This window comes from Equus caballus, chromosome 10 (assembly GCF_041296265.1).
Source record: "Equus caballus isolate H_3958 breed thoroughbred chromosome 10, TB-T2T, whole genome shotgun sequence".
Lineage (NCBI taxonomy): Eukaryota > Metazoa > Chordata > Mammalia > Perissodactyla > Equidae > Equus > Equus caballus.
In genome coordinates, this window is record NC_091693.1 from 59,524,675 (window position 1) to 59,548,331 (window position 23,657).

Below are 23,657 nucleotides of genomic sequence, written 5' to 3' on the forward strand. Positions count from 1 at the left end.
GTTGGGAAGTGGGTGAAATGAGTGAAGGGGGTCCATTGCATCGTGATGGATGCTAACTAGACTGGTGATCACTTTGTAGTGTGTACAAATGTTGAATTCCAATATGATACAACTGAAACTTATTGTATACCAATTTTATCCCAATCAAAAAAAAAACCAGACAAAAAATCATACTGGATAATTTCATTTGTATAAAATTCTAGAAAATGCAAATTAATTTATAGTGCCATAAAGCAGATCGGTGGTTAAATGGAGACAGTGGGTGTGGAGAGAGATGGGGATAGGTAGGAGGGAAGAATTACAAAAGGATACAAGGAAACTTTTGTGTGTATATATTCATTATCTTGATCATGGTGATAGGTTTCAAAACCTATCAAATTGTACACTTTATATATATGCAGTTTACTTTACATCAGTTTTACCATGATGCAGGTGTTAAAAAAATCAGGAAAATCTGCCCTTTTAGACTTAAAAAATGTATTTTTTGAATTTCTGGTTTATAGTTACATGAGGAGAGAAAAAACCAAGAATAGCTTCTCCTACTGTCAGAGAGATTAAAGGCCACAGTACTCAAGTTCCTCAGACTCACGCTTAATCTGGGGACTGCAGCTAAACTAAAGTCCCCTTGGGGGCTGGTGGAACCTGGGTTTGGAAAACTTCGCAGGACTGACTGAGCAGTAATTTTTGATGAGACTCTACTAACGTCATACGGTGAAAAGAAAGTAGAAAGGAGAAACTTCAAGTTCACTTACAATTCCATAATTTGTTGTTGATCTTGTATAAGTCATTTAACTCTTCCTATTACAGAGACTTTTATTTTTGTCTTAATTTTTAAGTAAAAATAAAACAATGACTACGCAATGGTTTTGGCAAAGTTGCTGCCCATTTTACCTAAAGCACTTTAACGTTTAATCCTCAGAACAATGGCATAAGGTATCATTGCCCCCATTTATACATTCAACTGGGGATATCCAGCTTTGTGACCACTCACTGTGCCCATCTCTTTAACTATGAACACATGTTAGTGGACTTATTACCTCTTCCTTTTGAGGGCTACCTGGGTCTATCCTGAACTTTCCTCAACTGCTGGTACCTCCCATTGGCTAAACCCAACTGGAAGCCAGAGGGCAAGAGAGTCCTTCTAATGCAGCTTCCACAGGTCAGTGCCCACAACAAAGAAAGGTAGAGAATGGATGGAGTAGGGGTGGGGCCAAAGAAGAAGAAGAAGTTCATTTTCCCCATTCATAATTAGAATCCTAGATACTTCTACATACTCCCTAGTAGAAGAAATTTGCCTTAAAATATTGTTCCTTAAACTGATGTCAGTCTTAACCTCATTTGGAAAGAACTTCTCCAAGTGTTGTAATTACAGATTTGAATCGTGGCTTTGAACTGTGTTCTTGAGTGTGCTGTTCTCTCACCTCAGTTTTCTTCTTCTGTAAAATGGGAATATTGAACTGCCTGACAGATAATAGGGGATTTGAGAAATGTTAGCTCTCCTTTCTCCTTCCTCTTAGATTCTCAGCTCTGACACACGGTAAATACATATTTTTTTCTTTCTCTGCTTATCTTACGTTGCCTACTTTTGGTTGTTCATTTTCAAGGCCTTTTGCCAAACTTTTCTGGTGTTACTTCACTTTGTTCTTAGGTAAATTCACTGCAAGAGAGTTGAAATTGGAATGATTGTCAGTTCTGTGCCATTATGCTGTCCATATATCGGGACTTTGTGGTTGACTTTGATTTTCCAATTTACATCGAATTAATTTATAAGTAATATCAGTAAAAATTCTAAAGAAGGTATATCCTTGTGGTAAGTGAATAATGTGTTAGAACAGTGTAAAGACATTCTTACCAATTTAAGCGCTGTATTTTGTTCTGGAACTTTCTGTCACATTGATGCAGTTCTGTCAGCCCTGCTCCCAAAGGTAAGCTTGCGTTTTTTCTTTATGAGATGCAGCTGGTCCTTGGTATGTGTGAATTCACCTACTTGTTAAAATTTGTTTGTAACCCCACAATTAATACTCCGGTGTTTCCACAGTCATTCGTGGATATGTGCAGAACTGCAAAACTTTGCATGGCCCACCTGACTCACACATTCCCGCTGAGGTTGACCGTAATCATGCTCTGCCTTCTTGTTCCAGCTCTCACTGTAAACAAGTATCCTTCTCATGGTCTGAATAGACTAAATAGTGCCATGTTTTTTTGTATTTTTGTGGTTTTTGTTGGTGATTTCATTATTTGAAATGATCCCCAAATGTAGTGCTGAAGTGTTGTTTAGTGCCAGCAGACTGTGATGCGCCTTATGGAGAAAATACCAGTGTTATATATGCTTTTTTTTAAGCATGGGCTCAATATTAATGAATCAACAATAGTGGATAGCCAGGAAAAGGAAGAGGAAATTCTCCAACATGTATGTGAGGTTGCTCTAGAAAATGCCAAGGTAACATCTATGGTGTGTGAGGAAGCTATGGAAAAGCGTGTATATTTATGGATTCATGAGACAACAACTGATTTTAAAAATGTAGTGGGTAGCATTGCTGTGAGGCTGAAAGCCAAAGAAATTTGTGGTCATGTTACTCAGGATCAAGAAAGTGTTAAGCCATTCTTGGCAAGTGCTGGCTGGCTCACACATTTCAAAAGGTAATATGGTGTGAAAAGTGTTAAACCTGAAGATGAGGCGGGTTCTTCAGATGAAGATGATGCAGAAGAATTTAGAAAACACCTGCTAAGTGTATATAGGAAAAGAGTTACATGGAAGGACAGGTTTTCAATAATGATGAGACTAGCTTGTTTAACAAGGACATTGGCAGATGAAGATAGATAGCGCAAGTGGCATTTTGGTTGATGAACATTTTGTAGCCAGAGGCTCACAGGAGCCTAACCCTGTATTTCTCCTAAAGGTTCAGTGTCCATAGGAACTTTATAGAATGCAACTACTGCAAATAGCAACAACCAACTGCATGCATTTAATCATCTTCATATTTCTTCTCTGCCAAATTGAATTTATTTGCTACTTTACATCAGTGAGTAATCCTTTTCATAACTATTAGATATTTATTTCACTGGACAACGCAATTAATTTTTGTGCAACTTTTGTCAGTTCCATCTATAAATAATCAAAAATAATTGACACTTTAGAACTCTATGCATGAAAAATTAAAATATGCAGACTATAAGTAGTTAAGATTTAAAATTCTTCCTTTCTATAGCCATATCATAATCCAGCTGGATAATCTTCTAGTAAACATATGAGCTTGGCTTGAGGAGGGGGGTTTTGTTACTTTTGGAGGAATAGAACTCTATCACATACCTAGGGTTGGGAAAACCAGAATAAACACTAATGTTAGAGGCATCTTGCATTAGAAGAAGAGTTACACTTGCAGGACGTGAGGGACGTGATTTAGTAGAACTCGTAATAAGGTAATTATACTGGTGCTTTACTGTGCTATTACTAAAAGACTTTATGAGTAAACCGGTGTTATCATTCCTGTGGTAAATTGTTATGATTGTTTCATTTCCTTTTCTTACATTTAACAAGAAATTTCTGTAATCTTGCCTCTAACAGCCATGATTTAAACAATTTACATCATAGAAAGATAGAGCAGCCATTGAACAGGTAAACAAGATCACATGGTATAGAAAGGTGCTAAGAAATTCCATTTCAGTTTTTCAATGTTCGTATTAACCATCTGCTAAGTTATAGCTGCGGAACTAGCCATATGTTTAAATCATTTCTCTTATTCAATGTGAACAGTTAAAAAAAGTCTTCAGATGCTATTGTCCAAAAGTCCTGTGGAATGCATCACAAAATATTTTCTCATTAATACAAGACAATTATTTTGAGTGAGTTTAGTTATAGTGATCAATAAGGAAATATCTACTTGTATTACAATGAATAATTTTAAAGTGATGGCTTTATATCTGCTTTTAGCTTTTAATCATTCAACTAATTTAGTAAAATTTAGAGGCTTTACATATATAATGTATGTAAAACTGAAGCATATTATTTTCACTTTCTAGAAGTTCCTTCTAATTATATATTTGGCAAGTATATGTTTTTCATACTGAACTTGGCAAAGTGTTAAATTGACTGTTTTAACTTTATATGGAAACTTTTATTAGTCTATTGCCAAGAGCATAATGTTTGATTTATTGATTTCTAGTTTTGCAAACTTCTAATATGATTATCACTTATAATAGAAACTTAGTAGAAAAATGATTTAAAATGTTCATTTGAGCACATCGTTGTTCATAGCAGCGTTATTCACAATAGCCAAAAGGTGGAAGCAGCCAAGTGTCTGTCAACATATGAATGGATACACAAAATGTGGTCTACACATATTATAGAATGTTATTCAGCCTTAAAAATGAAGGAAATTCTGACACAAGCTACAACATGGATGAACCTTCAGGATGTTATGGTAAGCGAAATGGCAGTCACAAAAAGACAAATACTGTCTGATTCCTCTTATATGAGGTATCTAGAGCAGTCAAACTCACTGAAACAGAAAGTAGAATGGTGGTTGCCAGAGGCTTGGGGAAGGGGAAAATGGAGAATTGTTTAATACATATAGAGTTTCAGCTTTGCAAGATCAAAAAGTTCTTAAGATTACTTCCACAACAATGTGAATATGCTTAATACTACTAAATTGTACATTTAAAACTGATTAAAATGGTGAATTTGTGATGTATATTTTACCACAATTAAAAATGAAAAAAATTTCATTTGGAAGCATCAGTGAAATGATCAGTTAATGTTGTTAACCTTTTGTAATATTGCTTTTAAATAAATGTCAATGTAAAATTTCTTTCCACCACTAAAATATGAAGAGATAAATATTTTTTCTAATGAAGTAAATTTGCCCAGTGTGTGTATGTGAATGTGTGTGTATGTGTATTCTAATCCCACAAATATTTGTGTTATTTATTTAAGAATAAAATGTTTTCTCAGGAAATGTTCATAATAAATCCTTCATTTCCACTTAATAAAATAACGAAAAACACTGTATGTGATCTTAAGCCAGTTTGTTATCATGTGATCCTATATATGTCCTCAGTGTTGGCACTGAAACTTGGGGAAGTTATATTTTTTAAGTGTTATCAATTACCCTGGTTGCAATTGATAATCGACTAGCTCCATCATCATGATTATTTTCTCTTCTACCAGGATGCGTTATCCCGATGTCTCTGACACACTTTTTATTACCTCCTCTGTTCCCTGCTTCCTGCTTTCTCCAACTCTACTGTTCTCCACTCAACCAATGCCTCCTCATATGGATGTTTTTCAATTCTCACTCTTGGGATTTTTGCTGTTCTCAGTGTATGCTTTCTTTTTTTTTGATACCTCACTTATTCTCGTAATTGTAACTCTTACCTCTAGAGAAATGGACCAAGTTACTTGGTCTGTTCTTCCTAAGGCTATATAGTAGCCTTAATCAGAGTTAGCATATGACTCAGGGCTAAAATATTTCAAGGTATCAATAAAAGGGAAAAATAATATTGTCATTCATTCATTTATTTAATAAACACTTGTTGAGTACTTAGTATATGTGGTGGAAACTAAGGATACAAACCTATGAGAAACTTAGGATTTAGAAAGGGAGAGAGGTAAGCCATTTTAGCATAGTGTGATAATATTTATGATAAGATTATGTCTGGGGAGTTAAGGAAATACAGGAAAGGAATTTTTAAGCAGTGTGTACTGGTAAATGTTTAACAATTAGTTCTATGGAGGGAAACAAAACAACCCCCCCCCCCCCATTTTTAGCAGTTGCCAATTCCCATGGTATAAATACCTCTACCACGGATAACTTCGGGCTATCAGTGTGATGCCACTGAACACAGAGTTGGGAAGAGACATGCGCACTTGGCTCTCACAGCCTGTATGAGCCAGCTCCAGCATAAAACTACTTTGAAGTCAGACTAGGGATGTACTAAGAAAGACTTCCTGAAGGATTCTACATTTGAGATGAAATTGATTGATGAATAGGAGTTATCTAGATAAAGGGACGAGTGGGACAAGGAAATAAATTTCTGTTAGCAGAAGCAGCAAGTAGATGACATGCAGTGTCTAAACAAAGTGATGTTGTATGAACTTAAATGGTTAAGTTTAGCTGTAACAAAGCATGCGCACTGGGGAGCAATGGCAGTGAAGCCAGAGAGGAGGGGTCTATGTGGTAAGATGAGGATTGAACCCTAAGAAAGAGCTTTGTGAGATAGAACAGAATACAACCACTCCACATCCCATTATTTCTGTTTATTTAAGTTTAACACATCTTTTTGAATATCTACTATGGACCAGGCACTGTGTTAAGCACTTGGCACACAAAGATGAATAAGACACAGTAGTTTCTGTTCTTTAGGAGATTCCACTTGAACTAGCAGCTTGTCAGAAAATGGAAGGGGATCTGGCATTTTAATTGATGATGTCTTTGTGGACATTTCCATCTTATCTCTACTCTCCAGTTAACCTCTGTGTTTCCTGTATCCCAAGGATTTCACATTATACTTATTCCTAGATTCAGACCTTTGGCCTTGACTACAACCCTGAGCTCAAGTCTTGTAACTTTAACTTCCTATGCCATATTTCCATTTAGTATTCTGCCACCATCTTAAAATCAACATGTCCCATACAAAACTCGGCTTCCACTAAAACAAGTCCTTTTTTAATCATCTCATTTTTATATTGTCATGTTTAAAATCAAGGAGATAATCTTTACATCATACCTTATCTTCATTCCCTAGCCTTAGGTAGATACTGATTTCTTTGAATTCTTTCTCTGTGTTGATCTCTTTTTGTGATTGATTGATTTATTTTTATCTTTAACCACTCTTGTCCATGGTTTTGTCACATAAGGGCTAGTTTTACAGAAGACTACCAACCAACTTAGTCTCTGTGATTCATCCTTCTAAATATTTGCCAGACTAACCTTTCTTCAACACTGTCAAGATCTAGGATCCCTACTCTCTGGATACTTGCAATTTCAACTTGAATGAGGGACAATACGAGTGAGAATTATGATGTTGAAAGAGGTGGAAACCTCCTGTTCAAGACTACTTCCTCTTCTCCCAAAGCGTGTTCCAGCGGAGATGAGAAAATATCAGCCCAGATATGACTCTCACTTCAGTCAGAAATCTTCTATATTGGTGAATTCTAACTCCAAGGGCATCCTTGCTTAGATTTGTCTAGGCCCAGGTTTTACACCAGGGAAGAGCTAGTTGGAACATAAAAAGGATCACGTCACTGCTGAGTCTTGTTAAAGGGCTTCTTCTTAGTGTTGAGACCAGTCCTGTTCCCTATTTGTCCAAAACGTTGAATTGCCTGACTTTGGCTTAGCCTTCTTCTAAAACCGTCGTCTCCACGTACCTGACAACCCTTTCTTGTCTGCCACCTGAGATCTACTCTTCTGAGTCCAGTCCTGCTACCAGGATTCACAACTTGAGTTGTTATTAACTAACATGATTCTAGGCCAGCTGGCTGTGATCTTTTTAGTCCTGTGATACTGCCATACTTTCTCCCTTATTGCAGGGCCTTTCGAGTCAGCTCTGATCATCTACCCGACACGGGCAAACCCTTCCACTCTATTGAATCTTTGTTCAAGAACATGTATATTTATTTCTTGGGTCAAATGCCATACCTTCAGGTTTTCTACTTTCTTTAATTTCTATCTACTTATTTCACATTTATTTTCCACTGCTTCCTTCTCTACACTTATTCCAAGTTCTTTACTTCTAATCAATTTATTCCACCCACATAATAAGCCTTGTTTTTACCTCTTTGCAAATCCAGGTACAATTTAGCAATTGTCCTGCTCTTCCATGAAGTTCACCCCATCTACCCCAGGAGAAGAATCGGATGTCACCTTGATTTCTTCTTTCTCTTTCTATTGCATTTCCTGTCTATCTCACATATTTTAGCCCTCAATTATATAAATTAACAACTGTAATATCTGTTTCCCATGTGTCTTTGTTCCTTAAATATATCATAATCTCCAGAAAGAAAGAAATTCTTTTAAACAGTACAATCTTTTGTATGTGCCCACTAAATCAAACCGCAGTTTGGCATAAAGCAAACTCAATAAGTACTTGTTAGTTCAGATGGTTAGCAGATGTATTCAATTATTGTGGTAACCTGATGTACAGTAAAAATTTACATATTTAATATGATACAACATTAATTTGTGACCCCTCAGTTTACAGGCACTGTGATGAATGTTAAGAATATAATCTCCATCTTTGAGCTCATAGTATACTTGAAGGAGACAAATAAATAGCTCTTCATGATTTATGAAGTTTGCCAAGCTCTGTATCCTGTTTTGATATGTATTATTAATAAGTATGGAGAAATTGTACAGCAGCTGATTAATTCTAATGCTAATATCAATAATAACACTAATAATAATGTTATTATCTAGAAGTTGTCTGCCCCATTATTGTATGGAAAAGTGGTAACCTTTTGCTTCTCCTCAGACAAAAATAACAAGGATATAGTGTTCTTGTGGTTAAGAGTATAGTTGTGATTTACACTTGAATTAAGTGGATGTGGTCAGAAGGGTACAAGGTCTGGTTCTGGCACTTACTCTGTGATTTAAAAATTTTTTTCTTTTTTAAAAATTTCCCCATTGAGTTAATTAATGCATTCATCACCTCAAATATTTATGCTCCCACCCCTACTTCGTTGGTGAGAACTTAAGTTCTTAAAATTTTAATTAACTCTCTCTAGACCTCCGTTTTCTCTAATTTATCTAATAAATAATGATAAAATGGTATCTACCTATTAAAGCAATTTGGAGAATTAACTAAAATTATGAATCAAAGTGTTTAGCATATGGCTAGAAATAGAATAAGTACTTCAGTTCTAATGACTCTCCAGCCCTTGCAACTAAACTAGACCTCCTAGGACGTTGTTATAATGGTGATGATGGTGATGATGAAGAACAGATAATATTTACATTATAAAATACAATATAAATTTTATATTATATTGTAAATGATAATGTCCATGTGGTGAGCTCCCTGGCTACTCTCCTTCTAGAGCATTCTTTCTGTTTTCACTGGGCCCCTCTTCTTCCCTACTGTTTCTCTATCTGCCTGGTTCCTCTTAGTATTTTTTTTAACGTGAAGTTCCAGTATATGTTTTAACTCAACCCTTAGGTCTTTGAGATCGTTTTGGACTCCAGAGACCTAGGCTACACAGGTGGTACTAGTAGATGTTCTGATAAAAGAGAACTTTGATCTGATTCTCTCATAAACTTGCTGAAAGCTTTGGGTTGATCAATCTTTGAACCACAATTTCTTCATGTATAGAAGGAGTAGTTTGGACTATACAATTCTTGAGGTACCTTCTACCTTTAACATTCTATAAATTTGATTCACTGCACATGTCTGGAGTAGGAGAAACATGGCTTAATTGAAAAAGTGACATGACTTTCAAAAATGCTAGTGTAAACTTAGATTGATTGATAAAGGCATAGCCTATTGACAAATGAAGATCTGTTAAGAAGAGAGGGATAAGAGTGGAAGAGGCTTGTGGGTTCCATGTTGGATATTGATGAATTGGAGTAAGGAACTGGTGCTGTTATCTTGGATGAGAGAAGACCAAAGTGAAGAGTCATGATGACTCTCAGTAAAAGTTTTAAATGCTATCACTTGGAGAAATGCTAGTTACAATCTGTGAGTATCATAGGGCAGAACCAAGGGCCAGGGGTTAAGTTCCAGAGAGGCAAATGCTAGGAAATATTAAGACTATGGAGGCAATGGCTGGATGCTATGTGTGGTGGAGCTCCACATGCAGATTCTATGGCTTATGACTATATTCGTCTGGACAATGTCCTTGTAGTAAAGTTCCTAGCTACTCTCCTTTTAGAGCTTTCTGTCTATTTTCACTGGGCCCTACCTCTTCCCTACTGTTTCTCTTGCTTCAGAGGTAAACTTGATGTCTATCCTTAGATTTTTAAAAGTTTTTAAGTTGAGGTATAATTTATAAACAGTGAAATGCACAGATCTTAAACATACAGTTTGGTGAATTTTGAAAGATATATGCATTCATTTAACCCACACCCCACTCAGGATATAAACCATTTCCAACACTCCAGAAAGTTCCCTTGTATCCCTTTCCATTCAGTCTCTTGTCTCAGAGCTAACCACTGTTATGATTTTCTATCCATGCATTCTTCTGTTCTTCATAAAAAGGGAATTACATAATATGCACTCTTTTGCATCTGACTTCTTTCACTCAATGTAGTTCTTTAGAGATCCATGTTGTATTAATAGTTTCTTCTTTTGCTGAGTAATATTCCATGTTATGACTATAGCACATTTAGTTTATCCATTCTCATGAGGGTAAATATTTGGGTTATTTTCCACTTTATGGCTTTTGAAAATGAAGCTGTTATGAGCATTTTTTAAAGAAGTCTTTGTGTAGATGTATGTTTTAATTTCTTCTGAGTGAATACCAAGGCATGGAATTACTGGGTCATAGTGTAGGTGCATGTTTAACTTTATAAGAATCTGTCTAGGAGTTTTCCAAAGTTGTCGTAGTATTTTACAATCCTACCAGCAATGTAGGAGAGTTCCAGTTGCTCCACATCCTTACTAATATTTTGTATTGTTAGTCTTTTCAATTTTATCTATTCTAGTAGGTGTTAAGTGAAATCTCATTGTGGTATAACATTAGTTTTCACTAAATGAAACTAAGTTTTTCACAAATTTTCAAAATTCTTAGACAGAGTTTTGACCTCTGCAAACTACAATTGCACTGTGTTTTGTAAGTCCTTGATGGGTTGTCATTACCAGTGAGTTTGACACCTAGTGAGAGAGAGTAAAATTTTATCATGGGAGGGAGTTTGGAGAGAGCCAGGATGGACTAAGCAGTTCTTGCTTCAAAGGATCTATGAAATCTGTTAAATTCTTTGCAGTATTGTGAGGTGTGTCAGTTTATGTGTGTGTGATTTTCACGAGAGAGAGTCATCAAAGTTGAAATATGATCTGATCTGCAAGAAGGAATAGTTAAGTAGATAAATGATGCTTGGAAATATTGTTCCCAATTTTTTCTACATATCATATTAATGTTAGGTGAGTAATTTGTTGATTAATATTTGCAAGAATTCTTATAGATACAATTTATATTTGTCTTACATTTCATTTTCTTCCTTTCTTATCACTCTAACTCCCTGCAGAACTAAATTAGAACACTGACCCTGCTCAACATCATGCAATTTGTTCCAAAGCTTGAGCTTTGCTGGGCTGCTGTAATCTGCTAGAACACAGAGCCTTGCTTTAAGGGGAGTTTCATCAACTTTTAGAAAGTTTACTGTTCATGTTTGTCTAATCCCATAAGAGTTGAAAGGTCTTAAAATTTTAAACTCTCTATGCAGAAATAAAAGATGGAAGAGACCCATTTGGTGGCCTGGTCCTGTGCCAGTGAAGGATTACCTTCTCAATAGGCCTGTATATAATTTTCGGTTTAACTTCAGAAATTTTAAATTACTGAACATGAACCACTTGCTTTAGGAGACCATTTCAGAGAAAAAATAACTGCTTGGGCTTATCCCAGTTCTCTATTTAAATTATAATATAAAGTGTTCTAAGCACAAAAGGCTAGATAATTCCTGATAAATGGCAGTGGCTTAGATTATCTTTGCCAAGTATGTGTTACTGATCCTCTTACTCTTCAAGTTGCCACTTTGAAAACAGTGCACATTATCCCTCTATGCAACAGGAATCTATGAGTATTCATCATAAAGTAAATCTTCTTAACTTTACAAAATTGGGCCTGAGACTCTCCCTTCATTTGCTCATAAATTGGTGGCAAAATCTGTACTTGAGCACAAAAGAGGCCACGACAGTCTTGATTTTGTTGTAGTAAAGTAGCAGGAACCTAATCTTGATATCTACATTGGATGCAGCATCCTTGTATTGCTTCCTGAACTTTGATCTTTTCCTCTTAGGGCTCGTTTGGTATGACAAGCAAGAATTGCAGAGCCATTTTAGTTCTCATTTTATATAATTGGCATTGTTCACCATCTTCTTTTTTGATAACTACCTTTCTGAAATCTCCTGCTTGCAGTCACATCTGCAGTCACATGATCAGATGGTCTGCTGTTATCTCTGAGAGGACACCGAAAGCTCTCAGATTCACGTGGGTGTAAATCTTACTGTGTCATTTTTCTTTGTGCATTACAAGATTTATATTATTGCCTTTACTTTTCCTTCTCTTGCTTTCTCCTTGATTCTCAGCAGTCTAGTTTCTGGTCCATTAAAATCACGCCCTTATTCCCAATTCTAAGTGTATGATCTCATTGCTTATCCTTCTGGAGTTCATCATTGCCTTTGTTTCCTTTTCCTCCTTGAAATCACACTTCAGAATCCAGAAGTAGAGGTTTTTCCTCCCATTCTTGTCCTTTATTTTAGATGGATCTTTTGACCTTTGTCTAAAATTTTTTGCTTTTACTTATCTCAGTTGCTATCATTTTCTGGGGGATTATTTTCTTAAAACTGGTACCAATTGCTCTATATTTCCTTCTTTTTATTGGAATTTGTGTTGGGAGAAAGCATGTAATTATAAACGGTATTTCTTATGGATGACTGGTGAATCTGGCACTGAGCCTTGTAAAGTCAGAAACCCAAACTCATCTGTATTCCAAAGTGACAAAATGCTGGCGAGTTGAGTCATGCAAACAGACCTTACCAAAGACCAGTATATAAAATAAAAATGCAGTTTATTAATTTAAAATGAGAAATGTAACTATTCCAAAGATTGGTTATTTCTCTTGGCCTGACCTGCACCTTTCTCTCTACAGGCAAACTACTTGGGATTGGTGCTGACGTAATTAGAACAGCGGGTATTAGCTAAATGGGCTCAGTGTGTAATAGCATCCATCTTTGATAGCTTCCTGGGTCCAGCCATATAACAGAAATAGTCCAGCCAGATCAGGTCTGTGTCTATGCCTGCCTGGAAGAGTATGTTCTGTCCTGGTTAGCATTTGCATTATAATTGTGGATGTTTGCCTCTGTGAAAATCTTTTTTTGGGATTTTATAGCTTCACAATATTTCTTTTGAATGACACGTTCTTTGCTCAGTTATAACAATAATGTTTATCAGGTTACAGTCAATTCTTGGTGGCCAAAGTGTGTGTCTTTATATCTAATGTGTTTACTTTCTTAGTTTAATTATTGGGAGAAAACCCCAATCCTTATTTTCCCCATGTTCTTTCATAACTTTGATAATCATCAGTTTGACTACATATATGTTTGAATTTTAAAATGCATGTCATGTTATATCCAGACTGTTGTATTTGGATATATAGTCCTGTAAATAATGTGGCAAAACAATATAGGTGCTTACGATTTTTCTTCCAGCTACTTTCAAGCACCTGGCAAGATCTACTTTCCTCTTATATTCTAACATATATTTTCTGGCAGGATAGTTATGCTCTGTACATTGGAGAAAACACTTGATGTACTTAAGGAAAACTGTAGGTTGAAACAGAAATCTGAAGCTCCAGCATTTGTAGTAATTTATGAAATACATTTTTTAAAAACAAGACATAGCAGACTCTGTACTCGAAGCAGAAAAGAGCATGCTATGATATTTCTCTCCAGGCGCTCAAAGTATCATGGGAAATCATGGGAAAGGCAGATATGTTGCTGTGTATTGGGAAGGCAGGGACTTCTGAGAAGTGATATTTAGATACTTGTGGAAAGTGAGCAGGATTTTCCTGGTCAGGCTGAAGGAGCACATGGCTCATATGTTTGGGGAAGCTGAGTTTGGCTGTAAATGGGATGCAGAGCAAAGGGTGAAGGTGATGAGGCTAGAGAGATCAACAGGTGATTCTAAAGGATCTTCCCTAAGCTGATGGGGAATCCTGACTTCTTCTTGTAAGCAAATGGAAGCAATGGCAAATATAGGGCTAGAGCCTGGGGAAGAGACAAAGCTGGAGCCATGGATTTGGGAGAGATCATAGACCACTGAAGCTGACTCCAACTGGAGACAGTGGTAGACAAAGAAGAGAAGTTAAGAAGCTCAGGGAGGACAAGAATCCTTCTTTGGTGTGGTGCGAAGATTCTCGTCTGGGAATGAATTGAGAGATCTATAGTTATCTCATGGATAATAGGGAACATCTATATAAAGCAGATTTTTCTGGAAGTCCCTGGAAGTGTTTTTCTGAAAGGTAAGGCTTCCAGGCAAGCAAGAGCAGCCAGTGAAGAAAGCCTCTAACGTCTCCATCCCCTGGGTCGTATCTGGACCACAGTCTTGCATCCTTAAGTCAAGTAGTGTAACGACTTCAGTTGTAAAAATTGTCACAGTAATTATTAATCCATCATAACCCTCAGGCCTCTGAAACTCATTTCTTTTTACTATTTCTAAGTTTTTTCATTTGTTTTCGAATTTTATGCCTGTGTGTCTTAATTTCTTTAGTCAAGTAATAAGCTTTCTTCTCCATCAACTTCATTTCTTCTAACTCCTCTGCTTTTTTTTTGACACAGCTTGAAAATGATCCTTACCCTTTATAGTTTTCACATGTCCATCTGTTGCTCTTTGCAACAGATTCTTTTCCCAGTTTCAGAGCACTCTTTCAAGGTCCTTCTGTATATCTTTATATATCCTTTGTCCTTTCCCTCAACTCCATCCGGATAACCATCCTTTCCATTTGCTTGCCTCATCTACTGAAGCGTTGTCTAACCCTTCTCTCACTACCTGCTTTTCTTAAACAACTTGCTGGTCTCTGTCAATCACTTTTTATTGAAACGTGCTTTAAACAAAGTTCTTTGTTAATTTGTCTCAAAGCACACCTTCACGAACCCTGGATACTACTTTTGATAAAGGAACTGTCACGTTTGAACATTTGTCCAACTTGGATATACATTTCTTGAAGGAAGAACAATTTCTTTCATATTAATATATCTTTTCATACTTTTTGATTTTTAGAATATGTTAATCTATAATGAATAGAATTCTAATTGAGAAAGATTTAAAGCCAATATACTGGAATTTTATAGTTTCTGATACCACACCATAACTGTGTGCACATGCATTTTTCTTGTGGAGAGGACTCATAATTTTAATTAATTCTTAAAGGTCTCCAAGGTGAAAATAAGCATGCTTGCTTAAGGGTTTAGGGATTAAGATCTTACCATCAACTTATGCAAGGAATAAGTACAATTAGATTTTTATATGAACTTGAAATAATTCATGTATGATGGATATCACTACTTTTCTTCCTTATGCTGTCTGGTTGGTATTAATATTACATTTTATTAATTTACTGATCATATGCAACAAGACCTTACATTTGTGGACTGTCTTCCTACAATATTAGCTATTTTATAATGATTTTGAACGTAGCTCGACTTAAATTTGTTCTTTGGAAAAACTATTTTTTTCCCAAAGAACAAATCAGAAACAGGAAAATAGGAGCTTCTGGCAGCATAGAAGCAAAGTGTGTAATTTTCTAGCCATTCAGCTGCCACCTGCCCTGCCACCAGAGATTCAGCCTAATTATACTCACTGATCTGAGACAGCCACAGAAAGAGACATGATGTATGTGAAAGGGGAGGTTCTTTGAAGAGTTAAAGCAATCTTTCTTTAAAAGCTGGTTCTGTTTTTTCCTTGATGCATGCTTTAACTGCTTCTTCCTGCCCACGATGTAAGCCCAGATTCCACAGAAGTAGGTGACAGAGTGGAAGCTGAAGGGACTAACATTAATCATGAGGAAGTTTAATTTTTCTAGCCTTCAGTTCTACCAAGTGACAGAGTGATTTTTACTTTTCTCTTCCAGAATCCTAATGTGCTGGATGATGTTTAGATTTCACATTCTTCTCAAAGTATCCCAGTGTCATTTTGACAAATGACCACGTCATCTGCAAGAGGCCGGAGTTTGGATCGTGGACACATCTGGCTTATTTTCTTTTTTCCAGTGAAGGGGAATGCTTGGCAAGCTCTAAGCTCCCACCTGCCCCAGGTAGGAGGGGGCAGATTGACTCTGTGGACTCGAGTAGTAGAGAGTCTTCATTTCTGAATAAGTGTCAAAGGTTGCCATGGTGATCAACTCATCAGATATTGGAATAGATACAGCATGTTTATCTTGGTGGCTTTTCAGTTGTTTCACTCAAGATTTTAGTTTGTGTAAAGATAATTTGGGGGAAGTGATGTTACATGTATTTAGATTAAATGCAGATTTGTCGGGTAATCAGTTATGACTTTGGGGCAGTTATTAAAGCTTCATTGAAGCTCATTTTATTTGTAATCTAAGCAAATTTCATTCATAAAAGTGCCTTTCAAGATGCAGGCATAGAGTAGGACTTTTTCAGGGGGGTCATCATATAGCCAAGTTCATATCTTAGTTTAATGTACAAATTTCTCTTGGGACAAATGATGGCGTCACTGCTTTACAAAACAATGCTAATTTTGTCATCCTTTGCATTGCGTTTTAAAACTTCCTTATTATTAGAAAAAATTTGATTTACTTGCTAAATATCTAATTTTCCTATAACTTTCAAGTTTAAGGCCCAAATTGTCCCAATCTAGAGATGAGTCAAAACTCACCACTGCTCCTTGTTTCTGCCTCTTTTCATTATGCTGACTTTAATAAATCATCTATTTCCTTCAAAGTATTTCTCATCTCCCCACCACACACTACTTTCCTAAATTACTTCAATTACATAAATATGACTTTTATACTTTTTATTAGAATATTTTAATAGTAAAATCAGGGGTTGAGGTAGATAACGTAGGATGGTGTATTACTTTTCTAATGCTATGTAACAAATTACCACCAAGTTAGAGGCTTTGGAACAACACCCACTTATTGGCTCCCAGTTCGGTAGGTCAGAAGTCCAGCACAACGTGGCTGGAGTTTTGGCTCAGAGTCTCACAAGGCTGAAATCAAGGTATAGCTGAAATGAATTCTTGCCTGGAGGCTCTGGAGGAAAAGAACCTTCCAAGCTCATTCTTGCTGTCGGTAGAATTCAGTTTCTTGAGGTTATAGTCTGAGGTCCCTATTTCCTTGCTTGCTATTAGCTGGGGGCCACGCTAAGTTCCTAGAGGTTGTCACATTCCTTGCCATGTGGCTTCCTCCTTCTTCCAGCCAGCAAAGGTACCTTGATTCTCTTTGGCTTCTCTGTCTCTGACATCTAGACTCGTATTCAAAGGGCTATGTGATTAGGTCAAAACCACCTAGATAATCTCTCTTTGTTAAAGTCAACTGATTTGGGTCCTTAATTACATCTGCAAAAATCCTTTCACAGCAGTACTTATGTTAGAGTTTGATTATATAACTGAGAGAACATGTGTATACACCAGAGACTGAGAATCTGGGGGGCCTTCTTGGAATTCTGCCTACCACAAATGGCTGACCTAGCAGCCACTCCTAATTTGCTTCTCCTGGACCATGCCCAGTATGGATGCTGGAAAGCCTTACATTCTATTTTCCAGCTTTCCTTCCAGGTAAGGTGACTAGTTGACCTGGCCAGTGAAGCATTGAGAGGCAATTCACTGGAAGCGTACTGAGAACCTCTTGCGTTCCTGGTAAAATGAACAGGTACTTTTGGAGTTTTTCCTTTCTGTATGGAATGTAGGTATGATGGTTGGAGCTGCATTGGCCATCTGGTGACCATGAGGTGACAAACACTTATACCAAGACATCTGGATACAAGCATGAACACATTTCTTGGAGAAATTTATAATGTTTTTGTGTGATAAAACAATGCTAAGGTGGGTTGCGAAAAAATATAAAAGGTCCTTGAGCACCTTGTTGAGCTACTGTTCCAAGCTTAGATGTTTCTACTTCCAGACTTCATATTAATTTTGAGAGACAATTAAATGTGTTTAGTGACAAAGCTACTATTATTTGTTCTCAAAACATTCTTGCTATAAGACAGAAGGGTGAATTAATATTTCTGAGTGGTTACTATCAGCCATGGTGCTAGATGTTTTGTATATTATTTCACTAATCCTCACAGCAATTCTGGTAGGAAGGTGTTAGTATTACTCTTGTTCAGAGTTCTCCTGTCACAGAGATAGCAAGTGCTGGAGTAGCATTTCAAGACAAATCTACCTGGCTCCTAGTACTCAGGTTTATTTCACTAAACCATGCAGCACCTCTTAAAGGTTTAATCCTGTTCCTGGGGACACCTTATAGCTTCACCATAACAAATTTGATATTTTGTATGCTTATAGATATACAGCAATATTATAAATATTTAGAAACTCTATGCTATGGACTGAATTGTGTCTCCCCAAAATTCATATGTTGAAGCCTCAACCCCAACTGTATGGTATTTGGAGATGAGGCCTTTGGGAGATAATTAGGTTTAGATGAGGTCATGAGGGTGGGGTTCTTACGATGGGATTAGTGTCCTTATAAGAAGAGACACCAGAGAGTGCTATGCTCTCTCTCTCTCTGTCTTATGAGGACGCAATGAACAGATGATGTCTGCAAGCCAGGATGAGAATTCTCACCAGAACCCAACCATGCTGGTGCACTGATCTCAGACTTTCAGCCTCCAGAACTGTGAGAAAATAAATTTCTAAGACACCTAGTCTATGGTATTTAGTTATGGCAGCCTGAGCAGACTAAGACAGGTGATATCTGCCAGGTCTTGCTTCTCCTAAACCAATGTACCTAAAGCCCAACCTAAAATCTGGATGTGGTAGATGTTGACTGTACTCTTCAATCCTTGCAAACTACCAGGCTTTTCTATCTTTGCTCCATAGCCAGATGAATTTAAATCTTTCACTAGGTGCAGAAGAAATTGTTGAAGACGAGAAAAAGTATTTAGCTATCTATCTTTCTTTAAAACTCATGTTTGTTTGGGGGCTGTTCTTTCAAGTTAGTCCCTTGGAGAGGTCTCTCTCCACTGCGGGCATTTCAAAAGGGTGTATCTCACTTCTGTAAACTCCTGATTTCTGCCCCTTAGTCCACACTATTATTCGTGTTCCTTCTAAAGAAAGATTCTTGGGGTTGTGAAACTGCAATCTGAACTTGAACTTATCATAGCTGCTGCCACCCATAGATATCTCATCAGAAGACACTCCAGGCAATGTATATACACATCATCACTAGCTAGAGCATTGAGCTCCAATCCCAATCTTATCTTTTACTCCAATGAAGCTGGACTAAATCACAAGCGAACCCCAAGAACACTTTGACCTCCATTTGTAATGGCCTACACTAAAGGCAGAAGAAGCCTTTCTCCTTTCCCCTAGATAGGCATATTGTTTTTCCCTTAGTTTCTACTCTAAAAGCAGGAAGAAAAAGTTGAGAAATAAGAACAAGGGGAACTTCATCTTACATAGGTCAATGTGCCCCACTAGTGTCCCCTGCCTTTCACCCCACCCTGGTCCCATAAGGCTTCCTCATTAGAAGTTACCCTTATTCCAACCTCCTCAACCTCACCTTAAATGGGAGTGAATAGGGAGAGCTCTGCAGAGAAAAATGGAAACAAGTCCCCCAAAACAGTGGTTCCATTCAAGTTCAATGTATAATTCCACTTACTTAAAGTTGCACTTCCAGATAATCTGACCTTGTTGTCTCCTCAGAACTACATTTTGTCCATCTTTGCAAGAGGAATTCACATGTGGAAGAGAGGAGTTAAGAAAAATTTGAGCTTTCACTTCTGCTATTATTTTCAAATCTTTAGCCACATAACCCTTTTTTCTAATAAAACCTTACTTGGGATCCCATTTATATAAATCTAATAAATTCAGAGATTCTCTTGTTGAATTAAGGTACAGGAGGCTCCAAAGACTTTGGTGTACTGTTGGCAACAACTGACTAAGAGGTTAGAAGATGTGGTCAATATCCCCTGGTCTAACCCCATACTCCTAACATGCGGGTAGAAAACGGTCCATAGAGATGAGGATAAGACTGTGCTTTGGCAGGTACGTGGCTCTATCTTTTGTCTTATTCACTTTGGTAGAGTTGATATGTACTATATATAAGGAAGAGCTAAGTTGAGTTGGTGGGTGAAACTTTTCCCTTCTGCATAGAATTTGTTCATTCAAGAGCTTCTCTGTTATCCAGACGGTACTCCTGGCCTGCTTCAGTCATTGGTACAGGAACAAAGAGATGTATGAAATATTGCCAGTAGGCTCCAGCTCCTCCCCAAACTGTAGCTTCCTACATACTATAAGGAGAACCAAACTGAAAGCATTCTTTTAGAGTCAGAATTTCAGAAAGTCTGATTGTGAGTTTCTTAAGGTTACAGAGCTTTCCTGGTCCCCAGGGCAGAGGATGGAGAGACCAGTGTTATCTGCTAAGTCCACTTCCAGGTTTTCTTCCAATCTCTGAGACTCTATTGATTTTCTTGCTACCAGTTCTCTTTCTGCACATGAGTAATTGGGGGCAGAGGCTGACCCTGCTGTTGTATAAAAGTAATTGACGACAGTAAATTTGGCCTTTTGTGTTGCTCAGGTATAGAAAGTCCTTATTTCACACTACATCGTAAATTATCCACCTACAGCCAAGTTCTGAAATTGTCTTTCCCAACTTCAGTTAAAGTTCATGGAGTTTGATGTGTGGATTTAGTATGGGATTAATTCCAGAGCCATGACCTTAGACCTTCTTACACATGGGTATTTTGTGTATGGCATTTCCTATTAAGATCAAATCTGATCAGAACATAGATATTTCTTCAGAGGTATTGGTTGCAGCAGCAGTTCTCAAATACATGTCTCAATTGCCACTAAGCCCCCTCTTTACAAAGCCCTATTGATGTGGACTATTTTTGCTTTGCTTTTTTGATTATTATTTATTTAACTTCAATTTTCATGCCACCTTATATTTGACCAGTCGTATATAAAAATATAAGTGAAAGGGACCATGTGAAAATGAGCCAGGAATAAATGGACAGGCTTACCTTTAGAGTTGTGAATTCGAAGAAAAAATATGTAAACTGGAATAAGTATTTATTTGAACTTCTATCAAACTGATTGACCAATTTCTAAACCAGCCCACAAACATTGAGTTGAATCTCAATTGCACTACCTGGAAAACACAAAATTTTTATGGCATAAATTAAGGAATGCTAATAATATAAAGAACACTGCATTGGAAGGTGAATTCTTGAAACAAAACCCTATCCCATGATCTCTTTTTCCAAGGCCAAGATTCATAATTCCTGGCAACATAGCTAGTTTTGATCCCTCCCAGCTTAGTATCACAATGTTGCCTTTAGCACAGCTGTTATTGACTCTAATCTTTATTTCTGGTTAGATAAGTGGTGCACCAGCCATTTCTTTGCTTATCATTTTGTCTTTGTGGATGCGCTGAAAAGAAGAAACTATTTGGGCCCAGAATCTATAATCACAAGCATGCTTGTCTCACGTAGACTCTAGGAATTCGACTGTCTGTGTATATGCCAGGTATAGGAATCAAAACAGAAATTGGAATCTTGGAGGTTACCTGGGGGATGTTTCTTTCTACCAGAACTAACTTCTCTAACTCTGATGGGAATATTTAAGTCCTCAAAACATAAAGTAAATCCACACTGGCTAATAAATTGGAATTTCCAATTTATATATGGACAATCTAATTTTATGTACTAAAGACATTATATATTTAGGTAGAATGTGCTCTGAAATGCAGTAGTCAGGGACAGAGAGCAGAAGATGAGCAATGGGCAAGGCAAACATGGTGATTGCCAAGAAGTAACCAACAGAGGCAGACAGTAAAGGAAATACATGTTACAAAGAGAAATCTGTGGGATGCTCATGGGTCACTAAGGTCATAATGACCCAGAATGGAAGGGGAGAGTTGAAATAAGACTTATTCTAGATTTCAAGTCCTCTGTAGCATGAGGGAAAGAAGGGGTGAAGAGGAAGCAAAACAAAAAACAAAAAACAAAAACAACCAAAAATCAACTATGAGTTAATTACATACATACCTATTGGAATAGTTGCTAGAAAAGCAAAAGACCAAAACGGGGCTGCCTGTGTGTAGTGAGGGTGCAGCACTGGGCTTTTGCTTTAAGTAAAACATCTCTGTGCCCTTGACTTACCAAAAGTCCTTCAACAAGTAGGTTAGCCATTGGAAACATCAGTTTCTTTACCTGTAAAATAAGGGTATGTCATAGGGTTACTTGAAGATTAAATAAGTTAATGCTTGTAAAGTACTTAATACAGTGCCTGGCCCATGTAAATGTTCTCTATATATGAATTAATATTTATTAATAATTATTATTATTATTTGTATTATTCTAATTCAGTCCCACAAGAAATTTTGGGATCAATCCTATAACAAGATATGGTGGTTATTTGATATGGGACCTTCTCTCGATAATCCCAAGTTCAGTATCGGTTTTACTATAGGTTCTGCTTGAATTATTTTGTTCATTCATGCATATATTCATTCAACAGATATTTATAGACTCTCTGCCCTTGAGGGACTTCTATTCTAGTAGGGAATATTATGCGCCCTCCCCCTCGAAAGCTGAAAATCGTTATTATAATGGGCAATAATCAGAACTTGCTATAATATTCAGATGTATCTCTATAGAGGAAAAATATCAAGAAAACTAATAAAAAGATTATTGCTTCTGCAAACTTGTTACCGTATTAAGATATATGGCTATAGGAAGCAAAAATTTTTAATAACTGAAAAAGTGAGAGCCAAGCAGAGGAGTGACATACTCAGAGTTAACTCTGGTAACCAAGTAGAGGTGGACTGGAGAAAAGCAGGTCTGAATGCAAGAAGTTAACTGACTATAGCAATAGCATTGTGAAATATGATAAAATCTTGACCTAAAGCAATAGAAACGGTGATGAGAGCAGGGGACAAACTTAGAACAGAATTAACAAAACCAGGCAAAGTAAGAACTATGGGGAACTCTAGAATAGATCACAGATTTTTGGTTTTCAGGAAACTCGAGGGGATGGTGGTTCCATTATTGTGGCTGGCAAATTTAGTAGGAGAGAGAGGTTTTAGGAAGGAGCTTTCTTTCCATTTGGGGATGTTGAGTGTGAGGCACTGAAGAAAGATTCAGGTAGTCATGTTCAGACAAAACTCTGTGAGTTAGAACCCCTGGTCCCCACCCAGTCATCCACTGGGAGCCAAGTCTGTAATCTCTATCTTTGCTTAGACACTGTTAACACCAAGAGAAATGAAGGTTAAATTAGAAAAAGAAATCACAAAACATGACAAATCCCAAAATATTTTTTTCTTGTACTAATCATTAGTAGGAATTCTCATATTTTCTATTTTGTGCTATGAACTTGAAGGAAGCTTCGTTTCTAGAATCTCTGCTGTTTCTATTGAGCTCCAGATCTTACAATATCATGGAAAGACATTAAATGCTTGGTTATAACACTATACCACAAAGCTTCCATTTGTTCTTCCAGGTTCTCTAGTTTCACTTCTCTCTGTGGTCAAGCAAGAAGAAAGGGGGGTGATTACGTTAGAGACAGAAGCCTCTAGGCTTCTCAATAAAATCTTGTAATTTTTTTCTATCACTATATATGGTAGTTTTCTTAAGAACTAGTTCCTAAATCATTCCAATTCTTTTCGTTAAACTTGGAATCGAGGTGGTTATTTTTATGAAATACATGTTTGCTTTTGTATTAGTGAGGATAGGTTAATGGTACAGTAAAAAATAATTCCCAAATCTCAGTGGTTAACAAAGTTCCACACTCAGTCTATATGACCAAAGTAAGTTGGCAG